Source organism: Ursus maritimus, unplaced genomic scaffold (genome assembly GCF_017311325.1).
Source record: "Ursus maritimus isolate PB19 unplaced genomic scaffold, ASM1731132v1 scaffold_5, whole genome shotgun sequence".
In the NCBI taxonomy this organism is placed as follows: Eukaryota; Metazoa; Chordata; class Mammalia; order Carnivora; family Ursidae; genus Ursus; species Ursus maritimus.
The window spans coordinates 24,814,723-24,841,395 of record NW_024426663.1 but is presented as its reverse complement, the minus strand read 5'-3'; the positions used below and the strand labels follow the sequence as shown (position 1 = coordinate 24,841,395).

The 26,673-nt window shown below is 41.9% G+C and overlaps 1 protein-coding gene across 4 annotated transcripts in view; it reads left to right on the top strand.

The window, feature by feature from the left end:
* Positions 1-26,673, top strand: part of VCAN (versican) — a 178,142-nt gene that overhangs the window by 54,842 nt on the left and 96,627 nt on the right. The window contains exon 1 of one of the 4 annotated variants that reach the window (XM_040622118.1): positions 15,743-16,383. The exons of the other annotated variants lie outside the window; for them this stretch is intronic. The gene's annotated coding sequence lies outside the window, so the exon portion shown is untranslated. Of the gene's footprint in view, positions 1-15,742; positions 16,384-26,673 lie in introns of those variants that run through there. 4 annotated transcript variants of the gene reach the window in all.

Here is a 26,673-nt window from a genome sequence, read left to right as displayed (position 1 = left end):
ACCAAAATAGAAGTTAGAATTAATGCCAGCCATGTGCATTTACTTTAACCAAGGACAACATTCTTTTTATTTTTTTTTTATTTTATTTTTTTTAGACAACATTCTTTTTAAAACCTAATGGTGATTGTCCCATTCAATTTAAAAACTACTATTGGCGGGGTGCCTGGGTGGCTCAGTCAGTGAAACGTCAGACTCTTGGTTTTTGCTCAGGTCATGATCTTGGGGTTGTAAGATCGAGCCTCATGTACTCTGAGATTCTCTCTCTCCCTCTGCCTCTGCCCCTCCCCCTCTTACGCTCTCCCTCTCTCCCTTTCTAAAATAAATAAATAAAATCTTTAAAAATTTTTCTTAAATAAAAAAATGAAATAAAAACTATTATTGGCTGCAAACTTTTTGAATGTAACTTTACCCAGCATTTTAGGTTAAAATTGTTCTAAAATTATTATTTCAAGGTGGCTAACAGTACTGTCCCATGCCAGCCACCAGCAGCCAGGTGAGCCCAGCATTGCCAGGGGCCTTCACCTCAGGCCACATGTCCTCCTGCTTTCTTTCTAGCTCCCAGGGAGAACTGGAGACCATCTCTTAGACTTGCAAACACAAAGCTGATTTTCAAGCAATACCAGAGTAGTTAAAAGCACTCATTACAACTTGGGACACAGTAGATACAATAACGTTTTGTTTATAGTAATATAGCACTAGGTACGGGTAGGAAAACTTCTGCTTCAGTAAAGATTGCTTGCTTTTAAGACTGTTCCGTTTCCTACGGAACATACTTGCACAAAAGGGGGAAAGAAGTGACTTTTCAATAAAGCGGAAAACTTTTGTGAATATTAAACTATAAATCCCAGGGTGTTTGTAGAAAAGTATCTCTTAGGTGTGTGGAGGCAAAATTCAATTTTGCAATTGCTAGTGTTAGGCGTGTGTGTTTTAGAACAACTGGCAGATAATTGTAGAACATTTTTACAAGTCATTTAAATATAAAATGTTGACACTTTTTCTGAAAGCTACAGAGCTGATATGATATATCCTACTGATAAAATGATACTTTATGGTTGTTTTCTTATTACAAATTATTTCAGTCATCACTTACTATATCTCCGAATTAAAGTGCAATTTTAAGTGCAGAACCCTTCAAATAAATGAATCCCCAAATATCAAATGTTTTAAATAAACTAAATTTGAATCCTATATCTAATCTTTCATTAAAAAACTCTCTAGTCATTTATGTCGAAACTGGACCTCCCAAATGGAGTTACTATGTACCTATTTCCATCCTTAAACCACACATTTGGTTCACAAATCAAGTAATTATGTGTACAAAGGGATCTTGGGAAGTGCAATCACTTCACTGGCACATGTAAGTAAAATATGGATGCTCAATTTCCATCTTAATGCATGCAAATGATAGACCCACACATACAGGCATTATAACTGGCCCTGTGCACAGCCTGTCACTTTGGCTATTGAATTTAAAGAGATATCCTGTTCCTCCGAACATGTTGAACAGCATTCAGCAGGAGAATCATCTCCAATTCTATTTTTGTTTAAATTTCTTACTTTCATTTATAAGTAAATAAATATTGAATTCTGATACTCAACATATTTTTATCTTTTGCCTAAGAAGGTTGATATAGTATTATATTTCATTTTATAGTGAAACTGGCATATTATCCTTTTAGGTTCTATAATCCTTGTAGGGCTTTGGATCTAGAATTTACTAAAGGTAGGGCTTAGCCTCCTTGAGACTTTCTGTCCTCATCTGAGACATGGGACTGTATTCATGGCTGCCATGTACAGACAGAGGCTGTACACCGTGCAGTGGGAAAGATGCTTGCACAACTGTACATGGTAGCTCACCTCTATCAGTTACAATATAGGTTTAATCTTCCTAACAGAGGCTCAAAATTAGAGTGACTTGACAAGCTGTAAGTTTATTTCTCTCTCTGGAACTATCTGATTAATGTCATGTAAGCACATCAACACTGGTATGGCAAATTCACAGTGCCAGGGACCCAGGCTCCTTCTCTCTTGCCCTTCTGCCATCCCTGGGCTGTTGTCTTTATACACATAATCCAAGAAAGTGAACTGGGACATCAGTAATTTAGGCAGCAGGATGAAGGAAGAAGGGAAGAGGGACCGTATTGCCATCCTTGAATGACATATCCTAGAAGTTGTTCATGTCATTCCCTCTCCTGTCCTATTAATTCAGAATTCAGTCATGTGGTCCTTCCTGGCTGCAAGAGAATCTGGGAAATGTTGCCATTTTCCTGATAGTGTTGACGCAAGTGTGCTATGAAAGAAGTGTGACCTGTTGAGCAGACAATTAGTTGGAAGGACTATATTGAATATATTTCCTTATTTTTCTGTATTCTTGATGCTCTGGCATTCGGAGCCTTGATCATGGAGAGACTGCCCCTCCAAGAGCTAGCTAATTCCTAAAGATGGTAAGCAGTTCTCCTGGGAATGTGCCTTCCATATACAAACCAACCATTCCAGAGCCCACACCCAACCAACCCCTTTATCAAACACACACCAAGCCAACATCCACCCTAGATCTCCTCAGGGCCAGGAACTATACAAGTAGGGACCAGCTCTAGCCCAGAGCCTGCCAAAACTATTCAAACTATCCAATCCTAAAGTTACTCAGTGTACCTACCCTGTCTCACCTATTTCTTTCCACATACAAAATAAAATAAATAAAATAAAATAAAATAAAATAAAATAAAATAAAATAAAATAAAAGACTAATAATAAAGGCTCTGGGCCATGCTCTGCTTTCACCCCTCTTCTGACTCCTGACCATCCTTGGTCCTTTTCCATGTGACCCTGTGTGGCATGCAATGCATCTATTTCTAGAGATCTAGGAGTGCAGACTTCTTCCTTCATGACAATCATTTCCATGTTTGATGGTTTACCATATCTAATAAAAACAAATTCTGGGTACATTTTCAACTTAGGGAACAATTAGATGTCTCTGCCAGAAGACCTATTATTATCTTCCACATACACTACGTGGGGATTGTTCAAGGATTGAGTGACTAGTGAATACTAACTTTGTAACTACTAACATTCTGTACAAATACAAAGGTGGACACGCAATCCAAGAGTAAAAAAAAATCTTTAATAGGAAAATTTTAAATTTTTAACATTGTGTCCTGCAGTTGAAATTAACAGTGTTCACCTCAAACTTTTATTCTGATTTAGTAAACACTTTATGTAAAAGGAATGGCCAGGGTTGGAAGTGTGAAAGATGAAATCTTCCCAGTGGTTGACGGTGAAGGGGAAAGTAGAAACTGGATCCTCCAAGTTTTAGAAACTTTCCAAAGAGTCTTCTTGTCTTTATTTTGGTTATTGGTAACGATGATGGGAATTTTTACCATGAATTACTGAAATTTTACTTGGTTTTCCTTTTTTTTACTACCTTTAACTTTTATCATTGAGCACATGAGTGAGAAAAATGGAAAGATAGACTTTTCCAATTTGTTGCCTTAACTGTTACAAGGAAAAAAGAGGGTTTTTTGTTTGTTTGTTTGTTTGTTTGTTTGTTTGTTTTATCCAAGCTATTTGTCAACTGTTGGACTTCAAATGCCACACTTATTACAAGGAAAAATCTCTCAGCAAAAGCTATAACAAAAAATACAGTACAATTAATTCGCATGGCAAATGGTTGTGTGGTTGACAAATTTAGGGCATAAAAGAATGACTCAGTGTACTTGTTTATATAACACATTCCTGGGTTTCACTCACAGAAATTCTAATTTAATAAATCTGGAGAAGGGCTCAGGCACCTGCATTTTTACGAGCATCACAAGTAAGATTTTTAAAGATACATTTACATTTATTTGGTAACACCTTTGAGATATAATTTGCATACCATACAATTCACATTTAAAGCATCCAATTAAATGGCTTTTATTATATTTACAGAGTTATGCATCTACCAGCACTACATAATCCAGAGCATTTTCATTACCACAAAAAGAAACACCACACCCATTAACAGTCAACCCCATTTCCCCATACTGCTCAGCCCTAGGCAGCCCTATTAATCTCCCTTCTGTCTCTGTAGATTTGCCTATTCTGGACATTTCATATAAGTGGAATCAAACAATATGTGGTCTTCTGTGTCTGGCTTTTTTTCCCCTTAGCGTAATGTTTTCAAGGTCCATCGATGTTGCAGCAGGTCTCAGTATTTCACTCTTTTTTATTGCTGAATGATATTCCCTTGTATGGATATACTATATTTTATTTATTCATTCATCAGTTTATAGCGTATAGGTTGTTCCCACTCTTGGAACAATGCTACTATGAACATTTGTAAGCAAATTTTAATATTGACGTATGTTTTGTTTCTCTCAGATATATACCTAGGAGTGGAATTGCTAGGGCAAATGAGTAGCCTTCAGAGAAACTAGCAGACCACTTTCCAAAGTGGCAGTACCATCTTATACTCCCACCAACAGTGTACAGGGTTCTTCTCCATTCTGCATATTCTCAACAACACTGGTTATTATCTGACATTTTGATTCTAGCCACCTGAATGGCTGTGAAGTAGAATCTCATCGCGGTTTTGAATTGTGTTTTCCAGATGGCTAATGATATTGAGCATCTGTCCTGTGTTTACTGGTTATTGGTATATCTTCTTTGGAGAAAGGTCCATTTGTACACTTTGATCATTTTTAAAAATTAGGTTGTCTTTTTATTAATGAGTTGTAAAAGTTCTTCATTTCTTCTAGATAAAAGTTCCATCTCAGATCTATGACTTGCAAAAATTGGGTCCTATTTTGAGCGTTGTCTTTTCACTTTCTTGATGGTGTGCTTTGACACTGTGAAAGTTTTTAATTGTGATGAAAGTTTTTAATTGTGATGAAGTCCCGTTTTTAATTTTTTTTTCTATTTCTTGTGACTTGGTGTCAGAATTATAAAATACAAATTATTTTCTATGGTGGCACAAGATATACATTGAAAAATACTGATCTTGTTGCAGATGGTCCTTGACTTGAACCAGGTCATTCATTTGGAGCCTGCTCTTGTGGATTTATTGAGAGCAGTCCTCTGGAGGAAGATTAGCCGAAGCCATGCCCCAGTAACAAGACACCACCTTCCATTTACTCATTCAGCTAGTGGCTATCCAAGTTTGCAGGCACTGTGAAAATTAGAAGGTGGTGCCAGCTGTGGGAAGTCTCGGTAAAAGTCTCAGTAGATTGTGTCAGAGGTGGAAGAAAATTTGCCCCTTGCTCCTGTTGATTATAGACCTTTGCTGGGTCAGTGGCCCGGCTAGCAGAGCTTGGATGCTGTTCAGCCCCTGCTCATTTGCTTGGCTGGACACCTGTATAGTGCAAAGATGGTGGTGGCCCTGGCCTTGGCCAATTTATTAGGTGCTTTATTTTCTTATCTCATCAAATCTTGTTAACTCTGTTGTATAGGTATTTTTATTACTGTTTTGCCAGTGAAGAAACTCAGGCAGTTCGGTTGGCTTGCTCAAATTCATGAAACTAGTAAGTAGTTGAACTGAGATTTGTACCCCCCATCCTGTGACTTCAGTTCTAAAAGGCTTTCCACTCTGCCACTGTTTTGTATTCTGTTTGTCTCTCAGGTTTTAAGACTTTAAAGCTTATTCAATTCCTCCATCTGAAAGCAAGTGAACTGCCCGGTATGTCGGGAACCTATTTACCTTGCTCGAGTTGGTACTCAGGTGACTACTTCCTTCCCGTTGCTTCCCTATAAACCCCTGGCCTTCTAACTTAGGACTTTCAGAGGCTTGGCAGTGTTTCTCTTCCCTTACTGCTGAACCATAGCCAGATCTCTTCTCCCTTCATGGAGTTACCAAAATGCTATGAATCAGAGGAAATCCTGGAATTGGGTATGGAATTGCCTTATCACTGGAATGCCTGGAGATTTTTTAATCAAATGAGACATGAAGGTCTAGGATATGAAGCGCCTGCACACGTGCAGTTACAGGAGGGCACGGATAGAAAGCCAAGGGGCCGTGGCAGAGAAGACTGGAAGAGAGGCTTCTGTAATTTCTTTCTTGCTGGACGAATCTGTTTTCACCAGCAAGACACATGTTGCTGCATATCTAGACAACACGACGACCTGCTTTTCTCCTCACCAATATGTCTCGCGCTGCCTTCCACCAAGCTGTACGCCACTATTTTTTTGTGGAGAGTACAGTCCATTTTCTCTCTTCTCCTCAAGGGAGAGGTGAAGGGGAGACTCCAAGAGAAGACTTCACAGAAATTGAGGATGTTTCTAAGAAGTGGAGGTCAGCATATGTACTCAGAAAGAGACTCTGTTGATCGTCCTTATGCCTACCCTACAGGAGCCAAGGTATTTGGTGAGAAATAATTGGAAGGAGAGAGGGCACAGGGGGCCTGCACTCCCACTATTTGGTCTGGCAAAGAGCAGGATTTGGCTTTTTTTTAATGAGCTAAGTTAGAACAGGAAGTTCTAATGCCTTGCTGGTGTCCCAAGCATAGCCTGTCAGAGTTGGGGAACAGCAAGAGGGCAAATGGGGCAGATCAACTGAGATTGATTTGAGGAGGGTGAGAGGAGAAGCACAATCGCACCTCCTAGGGCAGGAGACTGCACAGGCAGGATGCCCTTTAAAGACTCCTGGAAAGTGCACACGCGTCCTCTAGTTGGGCAGCTTTGGGACACCTGCCACATCGACGGTCTCAGCTGCCAGTCACTGTTGTCCAGGGAAGCTTTAATGATCCCAAAGAGGGGGGCGCCTGGGTGGCACAGTCGTTAAGCATCTGCCTTCGGTTGGGGGCGTGATCCCGGCGTTGTGGGATCGAGCCCCGCTTCGGGCTTCTCCGCTATGAGCCTGCTTCTTCGTCTCCCACTCCCCCTGCTTGTGTTCCCTCTCTCGCTGGCTCTCTCTCTGTCACATAAATAAATAAATAAAATCTTTAAAAAAAAAATTATCCCAAAGAGGATTCTAACAGCAGCCGGTAAGGAAGAGGGTCTTGTCCCTTTCCTTCACCCTCACTTCTGCTGCTTCGTCACAGAAATGCTGAAGCCTAGAAAAGAGCAAATCCAGAGGTCCCCGAGCAGCACACCCAGCCCTGCCTCATGCCAGCGTCAGGCAGGAGCAGGAAGAGTAAAAACACAGACATCCTCCTTGCCTGGTTCATATCCCTTGAGCCACAGGCAGAGAAGCTTTGGTGGGAGGAGAGCCTAAATTAGTCTATGAGATTCGTATTTTCAAGTAAAAAAAGCATATGTTAGTGAAAAGTGTACGGAGAGTTATGGAACCTTACTCTCAATGGGAAGAGGACATTTGACACAGCAGTTTGGACAGTGATTGGGAACCAAAACAGTAACATTCAGGTTGCTATTTTTAAACCTACAATCTGTCAAATAACCTGGTTTCAAGCAACTGCATTTTTTATTCGCCTTTGCTTTTTACTGCCCCACTCCCACTGTTTCCTAGGCACCAGCTGTCCATCTGTCCCCGGGTTAACACTGCCCTCCCTCAGCTTCTCCCGTTTGCCATCCAGATCTGCCCTCTCTCCTAGGCTTCGCTGGGTCAGTTTAGGAAATGACTCCCAATTATAATCCAGATTCCGGCTTATTCCTCACTCTCTTGATACCTGCTTGCCCACTTCTTTCCCCTCCAAAAGGCAATTGTCTTTGTCACAGGAGGTGTTCTTTCCCATTTTGTTTATAGCTTCAGGGGCCAGTCTCTATTTATGAATAGTGTAAAACTGTGCTTTTTGTCCTCACAATACATCGATCGCCTCAAAGATAAAAAGTCAAGAATGTACATTGAAGAGTGCAGATTAACAGTATTCTTGTTTAACACGCCTTAGGAAGATGCACTGTTACCGCTTGGGCTGCAGGTATTTGGATCCTTCAACTACAAGGAACAAAGGGACTGTCTTGGCTCCTAGAACAGGAGCGCAGGTGGAGTCATGGGCGTCGGTCGCACATGGTGAGGACAGGTGACCCCAAGAGAGGGAGCTGGGTAGGGAGGCAGCATCTTCCTTGTGTATCGGTCCCCTTTCTTCCTTGAAATCTCCCTGCCATTGCTTCCTCCCCTTCCTAAGTGTCTGTACAGCACACTGGCCTCTTGGGGATTCCTAAGGGTGTTTACTATGGGGAGAAAGGGGTAAGCAGAAGAAGAAAAGCAGAGAGTAGATAAAGGAATAAGATGAGTCCTACCCTCCGCTAGTTTCCCATCAGCTTTCCCTTTGATCATTTAAACTTAGGGTCAGAATCTTAGGATCTTTCCAGTGGGTATCAGTCCACAGACCGGTTTTGCAGGGCCTATTTTACGTTTGAAGAGCAGAAAGCACTGGACCAACAGTCCACGTTCTGATTGGCTCGGCTCTCTTGCTTCCAAACTTCTTACCATTCTCTATTGTTTACTTCTCTGCCTACTTCACTCTTTCGTGGTGTCCTCTTGGCCTTTGTGAAGCATTTGAGTTTTCACTGTTTCTTGAGGCAGAGAGTGTGTTTTAGTCCTATTCTCATTTCTATTCCTTAATGATAGCCCTTAGGACATAGAACAGATGTATTCATTCCATGTCTATTAACACATGTCTCTTGAGCACCTCGTATGGGCCAGGGGCTGTGCTAAGGAGCTGTGTGTGAATGTGAATGGGACACATGAAGACCCTACTCTCAGCTTCCATCAGTGATGACATGTCTAAAGTAAGAGGACTCCGCATTAGGTGAATTTACAAACTAGATCTGTCAGAGGGAGAAAAGGCACTGAGACTTAGACTAGGGATCCTGCTAATTGGGCAGCCCTGGGTGTGACCAAGTAGCCAAGATGTGATCCCAGCATCGGGGGAGCATGGCCTACACGGAAGGAGCCGTGGCTGGATTCACACCCCTTCCTAATCCGCTAAAACTTGCAGCCTCATCTTGCCCCAACCAAGGCAGGAAATCTGTTGTTGCCAGTCCTGCCCTTCTAGCCAGCCAAGTGATGATTAGAACATTGAGAATTATAGCGGATGTAATTGGTACCGCACCTGCATCCCCTCACCTTTCCATCATTTCCATGCAGGCTGGCCCAGTGTCTCATCACAGTTCCTGGATCCTTTAGCTTGAGAGCCTGCTCTGGCCACCAGAGCCCAGTCTGCCAGTGTATATACCAAAGTGGAAGGGGATTAACACCCCTTGGAAAACCCCTCAACCAACAAATATCCAAATAGCCCAGAAGGGATACCTCCGTGGTACACGTTCCCTCTTCTTTCTCAGCAGTCCCCAGGGGGAATAAGCTCCAGTTGCCTATAGAGAAAGCCTGCTTGAAATGTGTCCCCCACTAGCCTCCTTTCCTTCCCTGTCTCATGCCTTCTTCTCTATAGATGTTTCTTGGTCTTGCCTCCTCAATGAAGTGCTTGCATTTGAATCCTGGTCTAGGGCTTGCCTCTGTGGGAACCCAAACTAAGATAGATAACGTGCTTTTTTGTTTTTCCTTTTAAATTTCTGGGGAAAATGCCATTGGAATTTTGATAGTGATTGCATAGAATCTATAGATAGAGCTTTGAGTAGTAGGGACACTTTGACAATACTAATATTTGATTTCACAATATTTTTCCAGGATATCTTTCCATATATTTGTGTCGTCTTCAACTTTTTTTCCACAGTCGTATAGTTTTCAGTGCATAGTTCTTTTACTTGTTTGGTTAAATTTATACCTAAATATTTTATTATTTTTGATGCAACTGTACATGGGATTGTTTTCTTTATTTATTTTTCAGGTGGTTGTTACTACATAGAAATGCAACTGATTTTTGTATGTTGATTTTTACTGAAACTTTACTGATTTCCTTTATTAGGTCTAACAGTTTCTTGGTGAAGTATTTAGGATTTTCTATATAGAAGATCAACAAACAGAGACAATTTTTCTTCTCCCTTTCTGATTTGGGTGCTTTTATTTCTTTTTCTTGACTAATTGCTCTGGCTTGGACATCCAGTACTGTGTTGAGTAAGAGTGATAAGAGTGGGCATCTGACCTTAGAGAAAAAGCTTTCCACCTTTCACCATTAAGTGTGATGTTAGCTATGGGCTTGTCATACATGGCCAGCCTTTTATCACATGGAGAGTAAAATGGTGGTTGCCTGGGCCTAAGGAATGGGGCAAATGGGGAGATGTTGGTCAAAGGATGCAAACTTTCAGTTATAAGATGAGTAAGTTCTCGGGATCTAATGCACAGCACGCTGACTATTGTGTACTTGAAAGTCGCTGTGAGAGTAGAGCTTTAATGTTCTCGCCAAAACAACAGCAGCAAAATTATAATTATGGAGGTAAAAGTTGTGTTCACCAACCTTATTCGGGTAAACATTTCATAGTCTATACATGTATCAAGTCATCACATTGTACACCTTCAACTTACATAATGCTACATGTGATTTATATCTCAATAAAGCTGGGGGGGCACAGAGATAGACATTGTGTGAAATGATATGGGGAGAGGAGGCAGTCACAGGTAACTACCACCAGAGACAAAATTTCATAAAAGAGTTGCAGAAATGGGGATGGGAAGGGCTGCATTCTCAACTGCATTTTTGAGGGAAGCCTATAAATTCAATACAATATTTAAAATCAAATTATTTCAGCTTTGTGATGACTAAGAAGAATTTTTGGTGCCTGTTCTTTTTTCTTGTTTTCTAATGTCTACATTTGATACTCATGACCAGCAGCCAGAGACCGTAGTGTCCTTGGAGTGATCAATTTCCCTGAACTTCCTTTCTTGTTAGGATGACATTTAATGCTTTCCTTCCACCATTCAACTTTGGTTTGATTTATCAACTCTAGAAGACCTTCAGAAACTTAAAATGAACCCCGAGTACATGACATCCAATGAACTATATTTATTGTGGAAAAATAAGAATCACAATTCCTTCATATGCAACAAGATTAATGCCTGGACTCAGCGTCAGTAGAATATGTGCATGCAACTGATTTTCCAGTAAAGGAGATTTGTTGAGCTGTCGTTCTCCCCTGATCCATTCGTAATCAGTGACATGTTTTTAAAAGATGGCAGATTAGACCAGCCAGTGGACACACACACAAATGCATTTTTCCCTTTAAATTCATTAGTCATTACATAGATAAATAGTAACCTTGGCTACTCCAATAAATTAATTTTTTCTATAGAGATCATAAACTTCTTTAGTCTGAGAAACAATTCTTACCTTTTGAATAATGCCTGAATGCCTAAGGTCTAAAACAGTACATATTAACAGTGCTCGGTAAATGCTTGTTGGATTGAACAAAGAAAATAGAAATGAAATTGAGAGCAGTCTGTTTGTGATAAGTATTTGCTGAGTCTTATAGGTATCCTTCTCTTCTTTTTTCTTGATGAGCTATAGCAAATATTTGATGTCCTTTGAATTGCAGGGTTAAAATGGGATCATTCATATTTTTTGACAAAAGCCTAAAGTCCCTGGCATTCAACTTGTCCTGCAATCCTTTTTGCTGAAAAAAAAAAAAAAACTAAAATGGAATGCCTGCCTGTTACTTCTGTGTCTTGTTCTGATACCTATACTGAATGTTCTCCAAATATTCTTCTCACTACGTAGAACCTCCTTTGTTTCCTATCTCGCTTCCCACCTTTGCTCACCAGAGACACCAATGATGCTCTGGTGGCTTTTTGCACCATCCAGAGTGCTTTCATCAAATTTCTTGTCTCTGGGTCCCATTGTACTCTGATTAAATAAATGGAAGCTGGTACTCACTGAAAATAAAAAACAACTGCAAAAGTTTTGCCTCTTAGGAAAACCTCTGCGTTGTTCTCTGCCCTACTGCATAGATTGTAAGATCTCTACCGCTTCCTTGTGTTCAGAAACCAAATCCTTCAGTTCATCCTGGTTCAGTGAGACAACGGCTTTATAACAAGTGACCTATATTTCTCAGGCTGTAGGAGGGAAAGAAAAGAGTTTGAGAAAGTGACTAAGGAGGAGAGTAAGGTCGATACCATCTCTGATTCAATTTAGTTGGACTGCTTCATTTATGCCTTAATCTTTTTCTTTATAAAAACGATGGCATTTTTGATACTCTGCTCCAGACAGCTTTCCCGGGGGCGAGTGCAGATGTGCTGAGCCATTTGGCTGCCGTGTGGACCGACTCAGAGAACCTCTCTTCTCCCTAATGAAGTCATCTCCTCTGGGCAGCCCAGCCTTTCCCATCACTCCATGTTGGAACTTGGCTTTCGCTTGCATAGTTCCGTCGTGATGTAGATGGTCTTCCAGTTAAGTTCTGGAATAATCTGCCCAACCATGAACAAGACATTTACAGCAAAGAAGAAAAAAAAAAAAACTTTTATTGAAAGAAACATTTTACTGTAACATTTTGGTTTGGGGGTTGGGGACCAAAGTCTCGCTCTGGGAAAAATCAAATTTTTCATGGCTTTCTGAAGATATTTGTCTGTGTTTAATTTCTCTGAGTAATTTATATACTTCAGGCTATAGAGTAATGAGATTGTCACCATCGCTTTGCCTTTTGTAGAGTTTCTTTTATTTTTTGAGGAAGGCAACAAAGACCTCATATTACTTCTGCATCTCCTAGAAAGCCAAAGAGGATTTAAAGTGTTGGATAAAATATCTGTCCCTAACCTGTTAAAAAAAAAAAAAATTGAAGCAATTTTAGAGGTTGGCTTCCTTTTTCTAGGTGCTGTGGAATTCATTAAAGGTCCATTTTTTAACGACACATTTTTTTCACCATCCACAGAGGACGTTTGCTTCATTGTGTCTAGGATTAGCCAGATCAGGGACTTGAAATGTGAACTTGTCTTCTGAATGTGGGTGGGACTGGAACCTTGTCATCCCTAGTGCAGCAAAAGATGATACCATGTAAGAACACTTCACCTGACACTAAAAAAGGAGAAGACTTGAAATGTGATCCTAAAGCTCAGAAGGAGGTTCAGATGGCGATAATGAAATTCCCTGGACACCCACCTGCCAGCTACACCTTTCTTGTCCAGTCATTGGCTGACTGCCCCTGCCTCCTGCCAAGTTCCTGAAGACAAGATCAAGGCAACGAAGCAAGGCACTCAGCTTCTGGCTTCTGGTTTCTTGTAGACACCAGCGCTAGGAATGGAGATCTTGCTTTATTGAAGCCTGGGACTGTGGAGTTTACATACAGAATATCCCCAGTACAAGGACATGATTTAAAGGGGGATACATAGAATGAGGTTTTAATTACTGTTTTATTCAGACTTGAATGTAATGGGCAAAGTAGTTTTAGTTATGAAAGTTACAAAAATATACTTTCCGTTTCAAAAACTTGTGATAATTTTTCAAACATGGGAGAATCAGAAATTACTGCTCTGTCATTCACTTTGTCTTCATGAAGAGAGAAAGAGAGAGACAGGGAGAGAGAGGGAGAGAATGAGAGGAAGAAAGAGAAAGGGAAAGAGAGGGAGGGAGAGGCAGAGAGAGGGAGAAGTCCTCAAGGACAGTCAAATGGAAGTAATACATCTATAGAGTCTATTCTTAATGTACCTTGTACACTTTCCTTTTTCTTCCCTGTCTGTTATAGGTAGCTAGAGGGGAAAATCTGCTTTAGGGAAAGCAAGCTGATATTCAGGGATGTCATTTCATTTTAGTTATTTGGCAGCCTGCAGAAGTGTTTAATTTTCTAAATAAAGCTGAAGTAAAGAAAAGGCATGCGGTATAAAGCTGTTCAAGATTGTTCATGTTCTGACTAGTGAAGTCGGCCTGAGAAAGTACCCTTGCCCTATAGAACCGCTCTGTCAGGAGTTGTAATGTCCATGGACAGTATAAGGAACTATAAACAGTAGAGGGCTAGAGAAACACATTTGGCAAGATAAAGGCAAATATCTGAGGATGTAAGTAGTCTTCGACCCTTATTTTTCATCATGCGAAATTGGCATTATTTACAGGGACTGTTAAATAATATTTCCTTAAAAATGGATATTAGTCTGCTATTAGTGGCTTTCTTCTGCCTTAGGTCTCCTTTGCAGAAATGTTTGACTTCACTGTATAATGAAGGGAGAGCAGAGTAATGGAAAGATAATGAGCTTTTCAGGTTGGCAGATGTACTACTTCGAAAGTGGCCGCGGGGGCGAGATATGTAAACTCTTTGGAACTCAACTAGGTTTACTCAAATTCAAGAATGAGAACAATAATATATACTTTGAGGTGTCCCAGAGAAAGGTCTATCCTAATGCCTGGAGTATAAATTTGAATAAGGATTTTTCTCCCTTTTTGGGGGAAGTGATCTTGATTATAAAGTTGCTAGGAGGAGTGCTGGAAAGACCCTTGGATCTGGAGTCAAGAGTTGTGTTCTGGTAACAATTCTGCTATTAATCATGTAACTTCAGGAAAAAATCACTTTCTGAGCTTTAGTTTGCCTATGTGCTAAATGTAAAGTTTGAAATCTGATTCTTTTCTGTGACTCTGTTATTCTAAATATTTAATGAAATAGAACTTCAATATTAAGAATGGTAGTATAATAACTATAGTAAGAATAAACAAATCATTGTAAGACAAACAAAAAAATTGATTCCTAAATCCTGTAATTAAAAGTTATGTTATTCAGTGTAGTGAGCTGATAGATAAATAAATAAAAAGAAATGGAAAACACACACTTTGAGGACTGAAGTTCTCCTAACAAAACTTCTACCTGTTTATCACTTAAAATCTAGCATCATGCAGAATGCATACAACTTGCAAAAGAAACTTAGAAAAGAAACATTATAAATGTGCATGCACAGAAGTCTGGGCTTCTGCAAGTTTTAAAGTATGAGTCTAAGGCCAACCGACTCAAAGAAATTCAGAATGAAACTGGACTTTTTTCTTTAATCATCACTGTTGTATTTGATATAATTTTCTAAGTAGAGACTTCAGAGAGAAAAATCATGAGGAGGATACTTCCATGCTTGTACAGAAAGAAAACTTTGCTATCCACTCCAGTGTCCCCCATGTTGAAACTTATGTGCACCTTGGACTTATTTTGTTTCCATTGTATAAACTCATACTTGACTTCAAAGAAAAGGAAAATACAAAGTCCCTCTTTTCTAAGAGGCAGAAATCCTTTGTGTCAACTGGTTGACCCTTTGCTCTCTGAGGTCCTATAGGAAATCTTTTGTAACACAATGCAGGAGACTCTTCCTTGTGTTGATGTTGTTTACAGAGTTGGTCAGCCTGGCTGAAAACAAAAATCACAAATACTCAAGAAAGATTGTGGTCCCATTTCCTGACCACAAGGAAGGGGATTGGTACATCTGAGAAGTCTCTGATATTCAGAAAAATTATTTAATATTCTACCATTAGGGACATTTTGAAAAACTGAGAGAAAGGAAGACAGAAGAAAGCAAAATCTAGACTTCTGTACGTTTGTGGCAGAGTTAGAGAATCTGTTTAAATACGACAGGGGATTTGCTTTGGGGAATTTCCTGTCCAAGCCTTTATTGCCAGGGTCTTTGTAAATTGCGCTGTGACGTCGGGCTCCCCTTTGGGCAGTTCCCGGGTAAGGCAGTTCCTACACTTTTCCTCTAGGTCTTAGAAGGATCTCGTTTTCTCGGTGTCTCTTTCAGGTTGGCAGGAGACGCAAGCCTGACACTTCCCTCAGATGGGACAGGCAGGTTCTGTGGCCGCGTAAACACGCTGTAACCAAGTTCTCTGCAGATTTTACAGAGTTTCGTTCGCTCCCAAGAAGAACTGAGGGTGCTCGATTGTCTAGTGCTGGCCTGCCCCACAAGAGCCTGGGGGCTCCTTTCCCCTAACCCAGAACTGGCAGCACAGGAGGCGGGGAAGTGGGGGTGGGGAGGGGCGGGAGGGCAGTGGTTTCCNNNTGCGTACAGCGCGATGTTACTTAGTGAGTCGCTGAATGGGGAGCGCTGCTGTCCCCAAGCCGATTGGTACTTCTTGTCGGGAAGAAACGCCGAGAGGTGGGAGTGCCTGGGGAGGGAGGCAAGGCGGTCCCTACCGCAGGCGCGGGGAGCTGCCTTTCCGCCCCTCTGCCTGCTTTCCAAGCCTGGGCTCTTAGGAGTGGCTGAAGCTGCCGAGCGCTTCAGGAGCCTGTGAATGAACCCTCCTCCTCTTCCTCCTCCTCCTCCTCGCTGAGTCTCCTCCTCGGTGCTGACGGTACAGTGATATAATGATGATGGGTGTCACAACCCGCATTTGAACTTGCAGGCGAGCTGCCCCGAGCCTTTCTGGGGAAGAACTCCAGGCGGGCGGGAGCAACAGCCGCGAACACTAGGTGCTGTGGACAGGCGCTGGGACCGGGATCTGCGGCCAGCTCCGCATCCTCCTGCATCCTTCAGCACCGTCCCGCACCCTCCGCACCCTTCCCCAGGCCACCGAGCTTCCTATGTGACCCGCCCCGGCAACACCGAGCCCATTCGCGCAGCTCTGCGGTGATTTTTTCCCCCAAAACTGCAATAAGCCGCCTTTCAAGGTAATCACGTTTCTTTTGTTTCCCCTTAAAAAAAATAGGAAAAAACAAAAACGAGCGAGCTTAGAAAAACGAAGTACATTGTAATTGGTAGAAGACCTTAATTAAGGCAAAGAGAACTAGCTGTAAGGCGAAGTTAAAAAAATATATGCACTTTAAAAATGCAGGTAACTTTCAGAAGGACGTTTGGAGAAAGGAATACGGAGGGACCGTGGTGCTGAAAAAAATCCAGACAAAAGAAGCCCGGAATGGGGTGGGGGTAGAAGGACTAACGGAATTGGGGGAAGGGAGGGAAGAGAATTGTAGAGAACCTTTAGAAAAGTCTTGGGGTCTTGAGCTGGAGAGCTGGAGGGACCGCTGGCACCTTGAGCTTTTTTTGTTAACCTGCTCGAGGCAAAAGTTTGAATGGGGACTCCCGAGACTTGTCCACTTGCAAATCCCCGAAGCCGCCTCGATGCGGGCCACCTGGCCCCCGGGCCCCTGTGTGTGGTCAGTGCCCGGCGTTCCTGGAATGCTGCTCCAGGGCAGCTCCTGACAGGACGATCCCGCGCCGCAGCAGGCTGGGACCTGGGCGGACGCGACCCCCTCTGCCCTGCAAGCAGTCTGGAAAGAGGTCCGGCGGGGGAATGTGCGGGGTCTCCGGGCTGCGTCTCTTCGGAGACTTGGGGGCTGTCAAGGCCCTCCCTGGTGCCCCTGGGTTCTTTTGTCCTGCGCGCGGAGCGCAGGGGCTGGCCGGGAGGGAGCAGGGGATGGGGGTGGGGACGTTGGAGTGCCGCGGAGGTCCGGGAAGCGCCTGGGCGGGAAAAGCTTGCCTTGAACCATCAGCGATGTGCAAGAATTTTATCTCACCCAGAAGAGCAAAGTGGAGGCTTCCACTCTGGTCTCAAGGAGCAAACCAGCGCTCTAAGTGCTCTCCAGACAAAGGTGGCGCGGGGACCCGAATCTGGGGCCTCTAGGACCAGCCTTCTCGCCCCGACTACAGCAGTCCTTCTTTTCCTTCCATCTCCCCACCCCCTCCCAGCTCTTCGCCCTAGTTGAGCAACTTTACTGGCTAGTCCCGCGGCCAGGGAGAGCGTGTGCCGGGAGCCCTGGGGGACGCCCTAGGCTGGAGCATCCCATCATCCTACCGAGGTGTGGGCGCCGCGGGGCAATATCCCCAGTCCGTGCGGATATGAGGACCACAGGGTTGTCCCAGCTTGTTGTCTGTGTCACTGGGCGTGGAGCGTTCTGTGTGTTAGGCGGCGGAGAGAGGGTTAGAAATATAGTGTCATAGCATAAACTATTTGCTCTCCGATCCAGCTGCGCCCCCAGCAAGTCCTGCTTGTCCCCGGGAGATGCTGCGGGAGGGGGGAGAAATCTACGCAACGCCTGGAGAGATGTCTCACTGTGCGCACACCCACAGACTGAAAGACAGTCTCGCTGTGTCCCGTTTCTCATCTTTGTCTCTCCCTCTTCTGTCTCCATCTTCTCTGCCTCCCTTCCCCTCTCCCAGCCTCTGCCCAGTCTCTCTCGCTCCCGCCTCCCCTCCCCCACGGCTGACAAATGAATGGCTAGTGTGAAATCCCTGCCTCCCGGGTCCGCGGAGGCAGGCTAGGAGGGAGGAGCGAGGGAGGCAGTGAGCTCCCTCGGATCTGCCCCCAGTAGGCGTGCTTAGGGCTTGCCGAACCCAGATGTCTAGGAATAGGGTGTTTTGTGGCGGGTATGGGCGCCCCCTGATGGAGAAGTGCAGCATAGGTGGAGGAAACCGAGCCTCCCCCCCCCAAGCCGCCCCCCAAAAACCAAGTGAGCCACTTTTACAACTATATATTCAAGGATGAAGAACCTTTATCGTTAGTTTTCTACTTCAGACTCTGACGTAAATCTAGGGATTTGGAGGACCCTGAAAGGAGACCTTGTCTTTGCGAAATGCAGAAGCGCCTGCTGGCGAGTCAGCGGGGATGTGCGCAGCGCTCCGGGCCAAGTGTGCAGCTTGGTGGACGACACACATGGCCAGGGACGGATCCAGGTTTTGGAGGGCTTGATGTTCAATCTCAGGCATCACTTTAAGAAATATAATACAGAATGCCTTCCTTTGGAAACTTAACTAAGGCCCTTGATCGCTTGAACACATTACTAGGGCCCCGCCCCAGGATACGGCAAAAGAAAGGCCCCTAATCCGAAGTTTAAACTTAATCAATTTCAAGACACGCATTGAACATGGAAATTTGGAAGAAGGAGTGCGCTGGGAGAAAAAAGGGAAGGGAAGGGTGAAGAAGGGGTTAGGGGAGGAAGAAAGGAGCAGAGATGGGGCTGATGGACACAGGAGAGGACCGGTAAGGTACGTTTCGAAGTTTGAGGCTCAATTTCGCGTCTTGTTTTAAGATATATTTTAATAAGCGACAACAAACGCGACTAAAGCGGCGTGCTCCGATGGAAGGGTAGGGGAGAAACGAGCCCTTTAAAGCGGCTGGGGCCTCGGGCCGACCCCCACTCGCTCAGCAGGCGCGGAGGTAGGAACCACGCCGGGCGCTCCTCGCTACGCCGGAGTTCTCCAGCCGCCGCCACGTGGGCTGGGGCTTTAGTTCCCAGCCCGAGACGGGTGTGACTTGGGCTCTGAGACAACGCTCTGCCGAACCGGCGGTCGGCCCAGCCAGAACGCTGGCGCGGCGCCTCGGGTCCCCGCCCAGAGGCCAGTGGGGGCGGGGCCTTGCGCTTTCGGCCGGGGCGGGGCGGGGAGGGGAAAGGCTGGGCGGGGCTCACGGATGGAAGCTCCGCGGTCTCGCCCTCAGCGCTTAGGCGGCGGGCCGCTGCCGGAGGCTCCCGGACTTCTGTCCAGAAGGTGCTAAACACTCTTAGTAACGATTTGAAAAAAGAAAAAAAAAATTCTTGCTTCTTCGGAGTGGTAGGAGGAGTTTTTGCCTTGCAACAGGGAGAAAGTAAAGATTTACTCCAAGCAAACTTTTTTGACAGAAAAATGACACGAGTTTATTCTGTACTCCATATATTGACTTTGTAAATACATTCAAGTAAGTTTAAAGACTATTTTTCATCAATTACAGGATAATCACGTCCAGACTGTCATAAAGAGTGCGCCTAGAATGGCAAACGATTGCCATCTGACAGGACTGATGTAGTTCCAATGAGCTCAAACATTAAGGGGCTGCGGGTGTAACTCAGGTCCCTGTGGATCAGGTCCCTTAGCACGGGTCTGGCCCACAGTGGGAGCTCAGCGCACATTTATGAAATGACGGAGCTAGTAACTTGGGGGGACGTGGTGCAGTCTAGACACTGCCACTTAGAGCTACATTTTAAACTCTCCTACTTCCTCGCTTTAATTCAGAAGAACAGAGTTTTAAGGATCTCTGAGATCTCAAATTCTGATTATCTAATGGATACACTTTCCCCTTCTTTTTGACTCCTTCTAAAAGCTGTGACCTAAATTATTTTAGATACTGCTTGTCAACTGTGCCAGACCTATCATGAAAATATTCATGTGAAGTCCTGAAATAGGATGTTGTGAGTTTAATATAAAAATGGGAAGGCATCAATGAAAGCAACGACTAGTTTTCTGAGATGAAATCTGTTCCCAGTTCCAAGAATATGTAAGTTGGATATAAAAGCATATCAGGCAGAAGGTCTCAGGGATTATCTTCTAGAGCAGTCTCTCAGTAAAAAAAGGAAGATTTCACAATTGTATATGTCTGTCCAAACTAAGACAGCAAAGAGTTCCAGTGGATTCCAAAGTGATTGAGCAATTACTTCCTCCGGCAGGAAGTCCACAGTCCTTAATCTTGTGGGTGGTGGGAAGAGGGATAAGAACAAGACCATCTAAGGATTTATGTCAGAATTCAAACTTTTATTTTGTTTTTCCTAGTAGATAATTTAAAAGTTATTCCAAAATTGTTTCTGCTTTAAAACAATGAAGTTTGAAAAGAATCCCCCTAGATTTATATGTTTACAGGTGTAGGTTTCCTCTAATTTTTCTCTGTGCATGCAAACTGGAGGGGAATGTCTCTGATATTCTAAGATACCTATGTCTGCATGCTTGTAAATTCTCTTTGCAAAGGACCTAAAAAGCTAACTTAAGGCTGAATATGATTAATGTTAAAAATATAGTCTTTGTTCTCTCTTTCCTCACCTTATTATGCGTAAGTACTTTGTGGTTGATGATTGATCACTAATTGAGCATCAGAGCCTTTGAGAGCATAAAGATCCACCAAGGCTGTCTTCCAATAGTCATATAACCAAGCTTTTCTTTCCTAGTGCAGTTTAAACAGTTTTGTTGACTTTATTCATGGACAGACATCACTAGACATGGTATTTAAAATGGGACATTGCCCTATGACTGACCCAACTTCTCAAGATACATGGTTCTCTTGAGAAGAATCAGTGACTATACTATAGTAGGCGATTAATTCACCATCCACCTAGAGTAACGTTAGGACTCACAAACACTCATTGTTGGGGGTGAGTTGCTCTAGTCTGAGAAAACATGCTGATTGTCGCATAGGTCTGTACTTTACCAGAAGACACAAGGCTGGTACTCCCTCTGATTGGGAATCAGAACAAGAGGAAGGAGATGGGCGCCTGGGTGGTTCGGTCTTTTGAGCGTCTACCTTCGGCTCAGGTCATGATCTCGGGGTCCTGGGATGGAGCCCTGCATCAGGTTCTCTGATCAGTGGGGAATCTGCTTCTCCCAACTCCCTGCTTCTCTCTGCTCCCTAGAGATAAATGTCTTGGTCAAGCTCTGCTTCAGTTAGTGAGTTTTTACCTGTTTCCTCTGATAGCCTAGATTTAGTAAATTACACCCACTCCCCCTAAACCCCCCATACATAAATATACATTTATGTGTTTATATTGTATTTATATGTATTCTCCAGTGTTTGGGTTGTTTTTTGTTTGTTTGTTTTTTACTCTGCTAGGTTCTTATCATTGAATGTGCCATGGTGATTGTATTTCAGTGGTCAGTGCAAAGTAACTTTGTTGAATGTGTTTGTTATGTTTCCTGAAACTCCTCTGGATAGATCTATCAACTATAAAAGGGTATGAATGCACATCTATGTTTAAATTTACCTCATTTCTGTATCTATATATATCCTATATGTAACAATAATTTTTTATTATTAAATTACTGAGTAGCTATTACCTGTGGTATGGTAGAATGAACACTAGACTTGGAATCAAAATGCTTGATGTCAGAATCTATTAAATGCATATACAGTTATACACATTTGGTGAATACCTGTGGGAAAGCTTTGGCAAATGGAAAACTATACAAATAAGTGGTGTTATTATTATATCCATGGGACTTATATTGATCTAATTCTATAATCTCAATAAAAACACTGTTACCTAAATCACATATTTCTTACTAAATCTATAAAGCAAGTTTGATAGCATTTTGCTTTAAGAATTGTCTAGTTTCATTGAACAGGAGACAGAGTCCAGAAATACACTAAAATAGACATGGAAATTCAGTGGGAAAGAAGGATTATTCAACAGATGATTTGGGGACAACTGATTGGTCCACTCAGAATAAGAGTCAATCTTTACTTCATTTCTTCTGCTCAAATAAAGTTAAGATGACCAAATATGAGATGTAGAAAATGATATTAAAAAAATAACTAGAGGGGGGCGCCTGGGTGGCTCAGTCAGTTAAGCTTCCTACTCTTGGTTTCAGCTTAGGTCATGCATGATCTGAGGGTCATGAGATCCAGCTCCATGTGGTGCTCCATCCTGGGTGTAGAGACGGCTTAAAAGTCTCTCTCTCCCTCTCCCTCTGCCCCCCCCCCACCTCCGGCTTATATACCTACTCTGTCTCTCTCCCTAAAAACTAAACTAAAATAAAAAAATAATAAATGCAATTACAAGATTTTTAAAATAATAAAATAGAAGTAGAGAAACCTGTTCTAAGCAAAAGATAAAATCCAGAAGCCATATTAGAAAAGACTTATAAGGGGGCACCTGGGTGGCACATCGGTTAAAGCGTCTGCCTTCGGCTCAGGGCGTGATCCTGGCGTTGCGGGATCGAGCCCCACATCAGGCTCCTCTCCTGGGAGCCTGCTTCTTCCTCTCCCACTCCCCCTGCTTGTGTTCCCTCTCTCGCTGGCTGTTTCTATCTCTGTCAAATAAATAAATAAAATCTTTAAAAAAAAAAAAAAAAAAGAAAAGACTTATAAGTATGATTAAATAAATTATTTGCACAAAAACAAGTAACACATTTGGAAAACATCTGCAACATATGAGAGACAAAGAGCTAATAATTTTTTGGTATAACAAGAACTTTTACGAATAAGTTAAAGACCACAACCCATCCAAAAAATATCACATGTGAAATACAGGCAGTTAGCAGAACAAATATGTTTTTAATTGTATGAGAAATTGTTCAGCCTCATTCATAATTAAAGAAATAATAACTAAAAAACAGTGACGTACTGCACTATTTTTTCATCCATCACAGCAGTAAAGATAAAGTATGATGAAGGTTGTGTCCGCAGGTTGTGGGGAAAGTGAATCTCTCACATACTACTATGGCAATATAAATAGGTTCATCTTCTCTACAAACTAATTTGGTAAGAGCTACCAGAAAATTTTTAAAAATGCATATACTCTTTGACCCAGCAGTTCTCTTCTGGACATTGTCATATAGATATTGGTACAAACGTCACCCAAGACAAATGGACAAGGATATGAAACCAGCTTTAGGGCTTATCATAGGAATTGGTGAAATAAAGGATGCTGCATTCATCTAGTGGAAAACTATACAACTGTTAAAAACAACCCAGAAAAATTGTATTTGCTGATTTGGAACATTCTCCAAAATACTTTGTATTTTAAATGAAGAAAGGAATGTACCAAACAGTATTTATAATATACATCTTACTATGTTAAAAAATGAGCATATTTTACTGAGTGTCCTGAGCAGTGAACAAAACATCAAGGACTGCTCTCCCAGAACTTATATTATGGTGGTAGAGAAAGGCAATTCCCAAATATATATATGAAATGATATGTGCCATGTGCTATGATGAAAATAGAGCATGGCAATGGGAATAGAGAATGCGGTGTTTTAGATAGGGTAATGAGGAAGGAGTTAGCCAGGCAGAGAAAAGGGCAGTACCAAGGGGCAATGACATGAGAAAGCTTAGCTTAGACCTGGTTCAGGAATCCAGTCACAGGTTAGTGATAAATTCACATGGTGCAATTACTCCTGTGAAGTAAATTTATAAGATTTCCTGCTTAAACCATGATATTTCTCTCTGCATTGCAGTGACTCTTCCTGTGAGAATGCACCCAGGAGCAATATGGTAGGCAATACTCATTATATCCACCTTGTGGTTGAGATGTCCTAGACAATTGGTTGTCTAGGGTAAGTAATTTGAAGACTAGAAGACAAAATTGCTATGTCTGTATCTTGAAGTCAGCCTTTGGTCAGAGGATCTTCCCCAAGACTAAGGGAGAATATTAAATATCTGTTTACTAGAACCTCGGCTCTCTTTCTTAAAGGCAGCCCATCCTTGGCATGACCCTTACCCTTTTTAGAGACATTTCTCATGTATAGGGGTCCTTGTTTTGTCTCTTTGTCTCCCAGGCAGTTAAACAGCTTCAGTCAGTTGTGCTTGATTGTTCGATAACTTTCTCCTCTTCTCACTGACTTCACTAGAGTGAAGGCTAAATATAGGCAGTGGCCTTCATATCTCCCAGGTCTTTCTATGCAGACAGACTTGTTATCACTAGCAGATTATGCTTACAAGACTGACACGGAAGAGGGAAGAATGGAAGTGGGGGGTTAGAGTGGTGCCAAAAAAAAGAAAGAGGTTTTAGAAAGTTTCTTATTTAGTAAGATCAAATGCAGAAGGTAAATGGTGTGCCTTAACAACCATGAACATGGACATAGCCTTAAGAAAATTAGAGAAATCTAATGAAAGCCCATAGGCTCCAAGGAAGAGGCCACAGAGATGTAGTTCTGAGGCAATTAAGATCAGTAAAAGCACTCTGAGATATTTACTAAAGAGAAAAATGGCCATTCTTTAAATCAGGTGCCTAAAGGGAGCAGGCATGGAGTAGAAATGGATGAGAAGCTGAGTGGGGCCAGTGATGACCTTGAATGCACGGAGCCAGGGTGAGAGCCTGCTCCTCGCCTAGTGCTGATGACTGGCCAGCAAGCGTGTGAACCTGGAGTTGTTTGATCTGATTTTTCAAAAGAGATCTGAGACTTGTTGTAAAAACTCCAATCTTTGAATGTTGGGAATTTATTAAAATATATTTAAGACATGACTAATCTCTCCCTTGTATTTTTAATGTACTGGCTTCCTTCCCTAGCCTTGTCTTGGGGCACTCTTAAGGCAAGTGATGAGTATACTTGTTATATAGATGAAAGACCATTTTCCTCCCTCTCTTAAAAAAAAAAAAGACACTTTTATAAGGACAAAGCATGCCACAAAGAGTTAGACTTTGAGTATTGGTGTTAGAGAGGAAATTAGGATGCAGAAGACCCATTCCTGGGTCAAGGTCACACCTTCTCTGATATTGTTTTGAGATCTAACACCAATGTCCAAATATTGACAAACATCAGATATTATCATGTCATGATGAATAGTCAACTGGGCTGGTTTAAATGTATTCCATGTTTAATTAGCCTACTTGCCCATATTCATAAGAGATTGTTGGCACTTTGCTTCAAAGCATGTTTTGGCATAGAAAGTGGAGGCAGTGGTCCTGCTTTTGGTCTGTAAACCTTCCTTAAGGGTCTACTCTGAAGCTGGCCCTGTGGAAATATTATGGGAATATTATGGGAATTAGAAAATTGAATGTGATACTATCTCTGTTCTACAGAGCCTACTGTACCATGAAAGCAGGAAGAGAACATCTGTAGAAAACCTGAATTAGTCATTTTAGTAAGAAATATTGAGTACTGAATACACTGTATATCCCTGAGCTATATTTCATGTGCATTATTTTATCAATTCTCACATTCGCTCCAACAGTTAAGTACTACTTTTCACAATTAAGAAGCTACTGAACATGAGAGAGTTAGTAATTTACCCCCAAATTTCAGAGTATTAGTAGAGGATTCAGAATTGGATTCGGGTGGAGACCAGGCTTTAAACATTATGCTTATAAAATAAAAGTTTTCTGAAAAAAGAAAAAAGATCGAGGACAATTTTTTCTCTAATGAAGATGGGAAATTATTGTTTATAAGTGTATTTATAAAAAATGTTTCTTAGATTCAGTTAATATTCATGGAATGCATTTTCTTGAATAGCTTTTTTATGATACAACCTGAAATTTCACTTTGGCAACTTTAAACTATAGAATACGTTGAATTTGAGGTCTTTGAAATACTCTCTGAAATACTGAAATATACTTCCTACTTGCTGTGATAGCTTATAAGAAATACAGAAATGTAGAAACCAAATTTTCCAGTTAGTGTTTAATAGTGTCTACTACATATCCAAGTAATTGTATGATGAATAATAAACTTAATTATCAAGGTTAATCATCAGTATCAAGGATTAGCAACTGTATGCTTCTCATTGTGAGTTGTCAAATGGCTTATAGATGGAATACAGATATATAATTTATTTGGTTTAATAGATGCTCTTTAGGATTTTGTTATAGAGAGTTTCTAAAGCTTATTTCAAGATAAATAAAATAAAAACAATTGAATAGGGAAGAATATGAAGGAAAAAAGAGTAGCTGTCATAATTATGAAATCAAACTTGAACCCAAATTGGACTTGAATTCTTATAGCATTTACTTCTTTTCAACCTAGATTTCCTAAATCATACAGAATTTATATACTTTCTATGGACAATATTAGGAATTATTTAGGACGCCATTTCAAATGTGTCAGTTACAATGCCTTCAGCTACAAGTAACAAAAATCATCCCTGATTTTCTTGGCTTTAAAAAATAAAAAAGTTTATTATTTCATATAAAAAGAAGTTCAAAGGTATAGCCTATTCTTGGCCTAATGCTTGAGAGCTTAAGCTCTAGCTGTCCTGTTTCTTTCTCAGCTTCATCCCCACAAGCTATCTTATGCACTCATGGACACAAGATGGCTACAACAGTCTGAGAAGAAATAGCCTCTTGTGTCAATGAAGAAAAACAACCATCTCTTCCTTTCTTTCTATTCTTAAGATGAATGTACTTTTCCCAGGAGCATCCCCTCCACCCTGCTGAGATCCCCTCACATCTCATTAGTTAAGACTGCCTCATATACTCATTCCAAAACCAATCATTGGTGAAAGGAATGGGAGAAATGTGACTGACTTAGGAGAGTCAAGGTCAGTCCCTTGGGCTGGGTTTGAC